The sequence below is a fragment of the Haematobia irritans genome, chromosome 5 (assembly GCF_050003625.1).
Source record: "Haematobia irritans isolate KBUSLIRL chromosome 5, ASM5000362v1, whole genome shotgun sequence".
NCBI lineage: Eukaryota > Metazoa > Arthropoda > Insecta > Diptera > Muscidae > Haematobia > Haematobia irritans.
The window spans coordinates 52,417,126-52,428,633 of record NC_134401.1 but is presented as its reverse complement, the minus strand read 5'-3'; positions in this window follow the sequence as shown (position 1 = coordinate 52,428,633).

The window sequence follows — 11,508 nt, the reverse complement described above, 5'->3', positions numbered from 1 at the left end:
ATTTTAAAGAAGCCGCATCTTTGGCTTGGAATCAATACCAAAATCCTTAAGGGAAGGTCAAAATCTTTGGATCCAAGTAAACTTTTTTTGAATGTAAAATCCATGTGATTATATTATTTATTTATTTAGGATTATTTTCATTTTTAATCCTAAAAGTTCGACTCTAGAAATAAACAAAATTAAATCACACCAATGTGCTGTGCTGCTTGAGGTTCTGTAGAACATGCATAACCCACGCAAAACATTTATAACCCAAGTAGCAACATGTTCTATGCAACATGTATTTGATATTTGTTATGCTTGCTTTGGTTTCGATTGCCTTTTGTTGTGCTTGTGTTTTCAAGCCATGCTGCCGTCGAACGATGTATTTGTTCGGTTTGTTTTGCGAAGCGCTCATGTTTTGAATGTTCTATAAAAATTCAAGCCATTTGAAATCGCTTTCAAGCATACTTGTGCAGACCTTTACTTGCCACTGAACTAAACATGGAATCGGCCAGCACTTTGTGATAAGGAAGAAATTTATCACTGTCACATCACTTTTGATTAGTCTAATTGAGCCAGAAATAATGGGCCGCCACTATTGTTTTTTATTACTACAGCAAAAAGATGCAATTTCGAACAGATTTGTTGCGATTTGTATGTTAAAAGGCACATGCAAGTATGAGTATCAGTGTGCAGGACATTTAAATATACATATATTTATGTGAATCAACAACAACAACAAAATACTATGTTGATAGTGAATTTCTGAAGTATGAATGAAAGCCTATGTAATGTGATTTAATTAATCTAATGTTTTGATAAGAATATCAACAATCGCCACAATAAAGGAAATGCAGCTGGAAGCAGTCTTAACTCAGTGTCAATATACTAATCATTCGTAGTTTCCTGGTTTATGCATATAAAGAGAGGAAGAGAGAGATAATATTTATTGTATGGTATTCTCCGATTTTCAAGTCTTTCCTAAGACCAAATAAAGCAAATAAAGTACATGGCAATACTGTTTTTTCTGTAAAAGTCAGAATGTTTAACTTCGGGTAGGTAGCTGGAATGCGTGTTATGCCAATCTTACTTTGCAAATCGTTCAAATGTCAAAAAAGGAGATTTAGATTCATGGTATAAGATAGTATAAGAGAGATAGTGTCAGTTCTACAAAACCTTTAGCTCTTTTCGCATATCTGATAATTATTAGAAACTTTGTGGGTGTCAACTTCTGAGAGGTTTCACTGTGTTCACGTTAAGGAGACGAGATACACACTTGGTGTCTTTGACAATAATGTATGGTCCGGCATCTAATGGATATAGCCATGTCTGTCTGTGAACACATTTTCAGGCCTCTTCTGGTTTTCACATATTGTCGCCAAAGAATGAAGCCGCCGACAATTTTTTCCAGTCAACACCGCCGCCGAATGTGTCGATTCATCTCGGCTCTATTTTAGCCCCCAATTAATCAAAAATACAGTGTTGCCAATTTGGTGCTTTTAGCACCAAATTTAGTGCTTTTTGATTTCTAAAAAGCACCAAATTGCCTTTTTGGTGCCTTTTCAAAAAAAGCACCAACTTGGTGCTTGCTGGCATTTTCATTTAGTGCTTTTGGTGCTTTTTTATTTTGAACAGTATTAAGTTTAATTGATACAACAATTTTGATTAGACTTTCAAGAGCCGAAGAAACTCAAATTTATTGCCAAATATAGAATTTGATTGTTATGAAGTTGGTATTGATTATTTTTTAATTAATATTGTTATATAGGGTATTCTGTAGGGAAGTCGAGCGATGAGTGTCGAATTTTCGAATTTGGCAAAGATGTCATTAAAAACGTTTGTATTAAATTCACAAAAGCACGCACAACTGAAATAAGACTCCTTCCATATATTAATATAGACTCCTTCCATACATAAATATTTTGAAAGTTGAAAAACATCACTGATCAAAATGATTTGGACGAAAGCATTAAAACTGATCAAAGTGTATACTTGAATAGCGGTTCATAATGGTGAGTACTAAGTTCGAGTTTTGCCGCTAAAGTGAAAACTATATCAGTAAAAAAGGCATAAAATTATGCATATTTGCTGCAAATTTTATTATAACTTGATGGGGAATAGCCAAAAGCAAATTTTCACAAAGTTTGTATTCCTTAAAATGAATTATTAAAGAAATTGTAATTGTCAAAAAATGACTATTTTAGCAGTTAAACTCGATCTTAATACCCACCTTAACTTCTTAAAATTCAATTCACAAAAGTTCTATAATAGGTACATCTCCGGAAGTTTTTTTTTTTTTTTTTAGTAGAGCATTTAATTTTCGATTTTGTGGTGGAAGGTGGTATGTTAGAATTTATATTTTTGGTGCTTTTTGGCCTTGGGGAGTTGGCAACACTGCAAAAATATTGATATAAATCAGAAAATTGTATTAATAATTGTTATATTTTTTGCCAAAATTTTGAACCCTCCCCCCACAATCAATCAGTATCATGTTGTTATAATCATAGATAAGATAAGTAATAGATGATCCATCGCTCTCCGACCAGAAAATGTTGAAGAAGCCCAAATGAATTTTCTGACATTTCGTTTTGTGTTTTTTGTAAAGAGAAAATTTGCTCAAAATTGGCAAGGTTAAATTTTGTATTTTCGCGGTTTTAGTCGCAATTTTTTGTTCAAATATAAGCTTTTGAATATTTAATTTGATTATAAATCATTTGGTGTATCAAAAATGTTCAAATTGTGGATAAAGTAGGAGAATTATAAAAACGAATCTCAGAGAGAATTTGGAATTCCCCCATAGGGATCTATGGGCAAGAATTTAGCTCAGAAAATTTGAATGAAATGTGATTGTAAGATTGGTTGTACAACTAATCTCATTACCCTTCTCATAACTTCAAATAAATAGGTAAATTTATATCGGCTTAGCCATCTATGTTAGCCGCCGCTTGAGGCAAAAATTTAATGTCAGCCGCCGCCGACAAAAATGGGTCGGCTTCATTCTCTGATTGTCGCGTAATTGAAACGATTTGAAATCGTGTGTATTGGATTTGTGTGTTCCCACATTCGCTATTTTTAGCGTTGCCTTCAGCTATTTTTAGCGTTGCCATCTCCTTCCGAAGATATAAAAAAAACATCTAAATTTCAATTAATTCATATGATTATCACATTAAAATGGTCATTTCGATATGGAGAAAAGCTCTCTCTACTTCGCTCATTCATTTATGAGTTCGCAAATCATAAACATTTTACCGAGGATCATAAGCGTAGGAAGGCCTCTGGGGAGGGGGCTTGGATCCCCCCAGAAAAATTTTAGCCCCCCCCCCCCCAGAATTTGAAACTCTATTTATGATTTTCCATTTTTCAATAAATGTCAATAGTTTTTTTTAATTGTTATAAAAAGTATATACAATCGCACAAAGTTCCGCTAAAGACTTTCATGAACAATCGAATTACTTGGGTTGTGGTAGCAGTTGCCGATGGCAATGTTTGAAGTCAGATATTTATGAAATAAAGCTGTGGTTGAACTTATGATTGATTTAGTTTAGTCAATTTAATTAAAAAAATAGTAATTGATATTAAAACTATTCTTTCATAAATGAATATCTTAATAATGCTGTAAAAAAGCGTTGCCAAAAAAGTAGTGAAAATGTTCTTTTTGGGTCTAGAAGTGGTGCAAAATTGGCGGAGAAGCAATGAATGTAATATGAGCTTGTGATAGGACAAATGTCCACCATTTCAACAGCCGTTGCACTGCATTTGCATCACTTCTTAAGGTGATATCCGAATTCAGTGTTTTGAATGTGAATTAAAAAGTTTTGTGATATTTTCCCAAATAAATAATTTGTACTTTTAAAGTTGTGCCTTTAGAACAACTCACATTTTTTTTGCTGGGAAAAGTGTGGAACTACTTTTAGTTGCTTTATAATAAATTAATTGTCGAGTTATTTTGATGTCTAATTTTTTATTCAATTTTATGAAATAAAACATTAATTGAACCTATAAGTTCAGTCTATAAATTTTTAGCTAGGGGGGCTATAGCCCCCCCTAGGAAAATTGTCTAGCTACGCTAATGCCGAGGATTTTATTGCAGGTTGACTGTCTGAGCATATATAAATGACAACATTTGTTTGAACATTAATTCCGATTTATTGCTGAAATTTATATTTCAGCCTGAAAAACACTACAGTGAATAGGTAATCATTTCGCTATTTTAAGTTCCAGGTCTTTAGAGTATACTCCGAAACCCACTTGTCCTTTCAATTTTGAGCCATCGGAGTAGAAATCTATATAACGTTTATTCCCAGGGTTTGTGAGCTCCACGCCGTACTGTTTGGAATTCAAACTTAACCACTGCCGTGTTTAGCCAATGCACAATTTTCGGTTGTAGTCCCCACTACGGATTCCTATTGCCTTTTAATGTCGTTACCTTAGGAAAGGTTCGACTTACCGAAGTATCTCTAACTGGCGATCCGTCTACAGGTCGACTAATTAGGCCAACTCTTGGTCATTGCCAAAATTTATAACTTTAGTCGAAACCTCTCCACTGGGACCTGAATTTAGCAACGCAATGGATGACTTTGAATTTCGCTGCATGGTGGCTTAATATACCACCACAATTGAAATTCGTTATAAGTACTTATTACACTAAAAATTCAATTACTCCGATAGAGCAAGTAGAGCATCAGTTACTTCTAACTCCAACAGTAACCCATTGTACATGAAGGAGCAAGGAGCAATCTTCCGGATTGTTCAACCGGTAAGCTTCCCGAAGATAAATGTTAAGATAAAAGTAAAGTAAAATCTGCAAATTTTAGATTTAGTTTCAAGTAATTTTCGTGATCAGTGCACTTTCTGTACTCTCAAGATCTGAAATCGGTCTATATGGAGGCGTTGCCAAATGGACCGATAAAAACTAAATCTAGACCCCCATACACAGTATATTCGGCAAAACTCTTTATGGTGTGTCGAATTTCAGGCAAATTGGATAAAAACTACGGATTCTAAAATTCCAAGAAATAATATCGGGAGATCGGTCTATATGGGGGGCTATATCAAAACATGGTCCGATACTCACAATTTTCGGCACACCTCTTTATGGTCCTAGAATACCTCTAGATTTCCAATTTCAGGCAAATTGGATAAAAACTACGGATTCTAGAAGCACAAGAAGTAAAATCGGTAGATCGGTCTATATGGGAGCTATACCATAACATGGACCGTACTTACCATTTTCGGCATACCTCTTTATGGTCCCAAAATACCTCTAAACTTCAAATTTGAAGTCGATTGGACTAAAACTGCGACCTAGACTTTGATCACAAAAATGTGCTCAGAGACAGACGGACATGGCTAGATCGACCCACCCTGAGCATTATTGCTAAAGACACCATGTGTCTATCTCGTTTCTTTTTGGGTGTTGCAAACATATGCACTGACTTATAATACCCTGTTCCACAGTGTGGCGCAGGGTATAAAAACTCAGGCACATGTGATCCATGTGGTGAATACACATTTATTATTTTTTCGGCACTTGTTTATGGCATGTATTATGTCCATATACACGGATGAAAAAGACTGTTTCTCATATGTTTGGCTATAAACATTATATGTTTGGAACACAAATTTTTAAACACAATATTTTTGAGTGCAAGCATATAATGTTCACATTAGCGTAGCTAGAAAATTTTCCTAGGGGGGGCTATAGCCCCCCTAGCTAAAAATTAATGGACTGAAATTATAGGTTATATTATTGTTTTATTTTATAAAAATGAATAAAAAATCAGATTCCAATATAACTAGACAATTAATTTATAATAAAGCAACTAAAAGCAGTTCCAAACTTTTTCCCTACTTCCAAAAATGTCCTCAGAAGAAGTTAACAGGAAATTTTTTGATTCAATTTTTTATAACTCGTTTTTTCATATTTTTTTTTTGCAGCATTGTTAAGATATTCGTTTATTAAAGAATAGTTTTAATATCAATTACTATTTTTTAATTAAATCGACTAAAAATTAGACTAAACAAAAAATCCGACTAACGGCCATTTTCTTGTAGCTCCGTTAGGCTTTAACTGCCAGTTAACAGAAAGTAAATTGCAAATATCTTTTCTCTGGTTAACTTTAACTGAAAAATTTTCAGCAGTTAAATTTCTAACTGGCATGTGGAATATATAGGCAAGATGACAGATATGTCCATGGTACGGTTTAAAAGTTCGTTAGCTAACGGAGCACTAACGGAGCTTCATGAAAATGGGGGTAAACAAAATAAAATTGTACATCAAAGTCATTAGCGGAACTTGGTGCGGTTGTATTTACTAGTTTAATATTATATAACAACAATGGAAAATCCTAAATAAGTTTTCAAATTCTGGGGGGGGCTAAAATTTTTCTGGGGGGGTTTAAGCCCCCTCCCCAGAGGCCTTCCTACGCTTATGAATGTTCATAAAATAGCATAACATGTTTGGGACATATATGTTTATATGTTAGAACATATTATGTTTGGGACATAAAATGTTTGTAAATATAATATGCTTGGATGCAAACATATATTAATTTAAAAATAGCCTATAAACATATATGTGTTTAGTAGCTTGGAGCGCTATTTAACAGGGAGCGATATTGAATTAAGTTGGTGGTTGTTGCCTGTTATTACAAAATTAACATTTTATTTTTCCTTGGGCAATTGATCAGCTACTTCTTTGATCCTTACAAACTGTGTGGTCCGCTGTTCGAATCCCCGTCCGGCAAAAGGTAAAATTAAAATAAAAAAATCATACAATTGAATAATTTCTTCTACAATGTTTGTATTACAGAAAAAGGTGCTAAGAACTAAAAAATCTCGTGGAAGTGAGAAAGATGTGGGGGAATATACAATTAGGCAGAAACAAAATTTTGAGCATTCAGGTCGAAAACCTATGTTGTTAGCACCTACATTACCTGTTTATTTTCATAATTCATTATGATTGTAAATATATAAATAAATAAATTAAAATTTTGAGAATTTTTTTTTAAGCATATAATAATTTTGGGTGCAAAATGCTTCCAAACATATTATATGTTCATATAATTACATATTGTTTTTTGGAAGACAACATTATTGAATTTGGATGCAAAAATACAAAATGTTTGGAACTTAGACTACCCAAACATATATTGTTTAGACCAATATGCTTTCAAACATATTATATATTGGAAGAGATCAAACATATAAATGTTTGGACAATACCCAAAAATGTATATGCTTGAAGCAAAATATGTTTGGGAGTATATGTTACAGAAGCGATTTTTTGTGAGCGTGTACAGACTGGAATATGTTAGATGGTTATATTCTGTGGGATAGGAGGGATTGTATTATGATACTAATACATAGTTTTATAAAAATTACCTGGTTTCAATTTGAGGCAATTTTGTGTTTCGTCCGTTATGTTACGCAGGCTTTATAACATATCGGAGACGTAACACAACGGGTTAAAACCTGCCTTCCCAACTGCATCTAGAACACATTTTAAATTAAACTGAATGGCACCGTCATTCTCGTCAGTCGGTAAAACGCAACGTAACAAATCGTTCGACGATTTGGCACATGTACCTAATTTGGGTCAGAATAGAACCCTATTGATTTTGGAAGAAATCGGTTCAGATTTAGATATAGCTTCCATATATATTTCGCCCGATATGCACTTATATGGGGCCAGCAGCCAGAGTTTTATACCGATTTGCTTGAAATTTTGTACAAACATAACACTTAGTCGTATAGTCAAGTGTGCAAAATTTGATTGAATTTGATTGAAATCAGTTCAGATTTAGATATAGCTCCCATATATATCTTTCGCCCGATATGGACTAATATGGTCCTAAAAGCCAGAATTCTGGCCCAATTTGGTTGAAATTTTGCACAGGGAGTAGATTTAGCACTGTAGCTATGTGTGCCAAATTTGGTTGAAATCGATTCAGATTTAGATATAGCTCCCATATATATCTTTCGCTCGATATGCACTTATATGGACCCAGAAGCCAGAGTTTTATCCCGATTAGCTTGAAATTTTGCACAAGGAATAAAATTGGTAGTAGTCATGTGTGCCAAATTTGATTGAAATCGGTTCAGATTTAGATATAGCTTCCATATATATTTTTCGACCGATATGGACTTATATGGCGCAGAAGTCAGAGTTTTGGCCCTATTTGGTTGAAATTTTGCACTAGGAGTACAATTAGTAATATAGTCATGTGTGCCAAATGTGATTGAAATCGGCTCAAATTTAGATATAGCTCCCATATATATGCTTTTCTGATTTCGACAAAAATGGTCAAAATACCAACATTTTCCTTGTTAAATCGCCACTGCTTAGTCGAAAAGTTGTAAAAATGACTCTAATTTTCCTAAACTTTTGCGAAGTTTCCTTCAAATTGCTTCAGATTTAAATGTTTCCCATATTTTTTTACTAAAATTGTGTTCCACCCTAGTGCATTAGCCAACTTAAATTTTGAGTCTATAGATTTTGTAAAAGTCTATCAAATTCTGATATTTAAATGTATGTATTTGGGACAAACCTTTATATATAGCACCCAACACATTTGACGGATGTGATATGCTATCGAAACTTTAGATCTACAAAGTGGTGCAGGGTATAACATAGTCGGCCCGCCCGACTTTAGACTTTCCTTACTTGTTTTTTTACTAAAATTGTGTTCCACCCTAGTGCATTAGCCAACTTAAATTTTGAGTCTATAGATTTTGTAAAAGTCTATCAAATTCTGTCCAAATCGAGTGATATTTATATGTATGTATTTGGGACAAACCTTTATATATAGCACCCAACACATTTGACGGATGTGATATGCTATCGAAACTTTAGATCTACAAAGTGGTGCAGGGTATAATATAGTCAGCCCCGCTCGACTTTAGACTTTCCTTACTTGTTTTTTTTTTTATAAGAAATTGACATTCTCAAATAAATTGTCAAAAACTATGTACTTTACGAAGGTTTACGACTTTTTGACGTATGGTAAAATACGTCGTAAATGTACTATGTCAAATACCTTACCGTTTACGACAGACCATTTTTGACCACATTAACTAAAAGTATCTATTACTTTTAAGTGGGTTGATAAATAAGGTAATTTTGTGGCAAATTTAACCCTCTGTAGCTGATGTCGTAGTCTGACAGACACCGCAAAATAAATTTTCGTGCGTATCTTCCTAAAGTACCAAGGATCGACATCTCCTTTTCTTTTTATTTAAAATTTTGTTAGATTTGTTTGCTTAATAACTATATGTTTTTATTGAAAATATGGCCAAAAACTTTTTAATCAGAAATGTTAATGTAGGATATCAGTTTAGAAATGAGGTCTGCTGGACTCCACGTCAGTTATATTAGGGCTGTTTTCTTTTTGAACTGGTTGCAACATTTGTATGGGATTCGTTGCACTGGTGTTCTATCCAGAACATCTATCAGTGCAAGTCGCACCAGAGTCACCATGATATGCGAATTTTGTAGTTGTCAAAATATGAATTGGCAACTAAAGTAATGCTGGGAAAGGAACACATCTCAAGTGAATGTTACATACAGAAAAGAAGAAGAAACGAAAGAAAAAGTAAATAAACAAATACAAAATATTTGTTTGGATTTTGTGATATTATAGTGCCGCTACAAAAATTGATGTATTCTTCCCGAGCTCTCAAAATTGATAAAAATAGATGCAGTTAATTATGCTTTCATTTGGACAATTCGTCAAAGATAATCGACCAGGCCTTGTCTCCATTATGCTCTCTTTTTGGAATAATTTAATAAAAATGACCGGAATTATTATAATTAACTTATTGAAAAGCAAAATATCGATTTCTTTTTTTTTTCTTTTTTATTTATATCTCCCAAACCAAAATTATTATTTAAAAATATATATTGCGTGTAAAAGAAGATATATCAAGTTTTTATTGACCCTTTCGAGGGCTATATCTCAAGACCTGGGTACTGGCTCACCGAATGACACAACATATATGACAACATATATATTTACGCAGTTGAGCCAAAGATGTGTCAACATTTGAATTTTTTTATTGCATCGCTTACCGATCATATCAACGCTTTCCAGCCATGTGGATGCCATCTGCTTCATATAAAGTATCCTGTCCAAAAAATTGTGCAGAGTCTACGTTCAATTGTTTTTACTTTCGCTTGATGAATTCTTGTATAACAAAATGAAGCAAATCCAGTAGAAAACATGCATTTCATACCACCGGGCATTACAACCAAATGAATACATCGTCTTTCTATAGTTCTTGGTCATTTCGACGAATTGATGAGAAATAATCGCTCTTGAGTTTTAATTAATCTCTTATTAGTTTAAATCTAAATTTTCAACCATCTTTTTTTATTTGTAAACAACAAATTTGATTTTGACAGCTGGGGGCCAAGTGTTGCCAATCAAAATCGAAATTTGAACTGAAACCATTTTTGCGTTTTCTTTTAGCACTGGTCAACAGTGCAGAAAGAAAACAGCCATATTGTTAAAATTAGAACACCTCAGCTACAGAGGTTTAACGCCGATTAGTTAGTAATCTGACCCCTTTTATCGAAATCGAGCGAAAGATAAATATGGGAGCTATATCTTAATTTGATCCGATTTTGCAATAGCTTTCGTCCTTGTGCAAAATAACGATATTTACCAAATTTCATCAAAATCGGTTAATAATTGCGACCGGAATCCTGCAAACAACAAATATATGGACAGACGGACACCAAGAGCTAGATCGACTCAAGAAGCGATTCGGAGTCGATCGGTATATATTTCATGGGGTCTGAAAGTAATATTTCTGGTAGGCACATTTTTTGTAAAAGGCACAGCTGTTTGATAACTTAAATACACATATATTTATGTGAATCAACAACAACAAAAAATACTATGTTTGATAGTAAATTTCTGAAGAATGAATGAAAAAGCCTATGTAATGTGATTTAATTAATCTAATGTTTTGATAACAATAATCGCCGGTTTTAAGGAAGTGCAGCTGGCAATCGTCTTAAATCATTGTCAATATGCTAATCATTCGTAGTTTCCGGGTGTATACATAGTAAATGTATATATGAAAAGAGATATTATTATATTTTATGATATTGCCCGAATTTTATGCCGTTCCTATGATCGTGGCAAATTTAAGACAATAAAGTGTATGGTGATACGGTTTCTAGAAAAAAATAAGATTTTGTGTCTAATGCTTAGTATTAAGTTCGTTTCCAAACCAACAGATGACAAATGCGACCGCATGAAATCAGGTGGCAAGTAAAATAAAAGAACAGAAAAAGTAATTTTGGATTTTGTCTGATCTTATAAAAGATCTATTTTCATTTGTTCCCCTTGTAAGGAAAAGAAAGATGACGAGGACGGATACTTGGTTGGATTCTAGCCGAATAAGGTATTTTAGATCTCTTAGAGATATAGCTTACAGGGAATGAGACTTGGCGTGCTTATTGTGTGTACAGGAATAAGACAAAATCGGTCATGCGTTCGGAGAGAAGAAGGTATTACT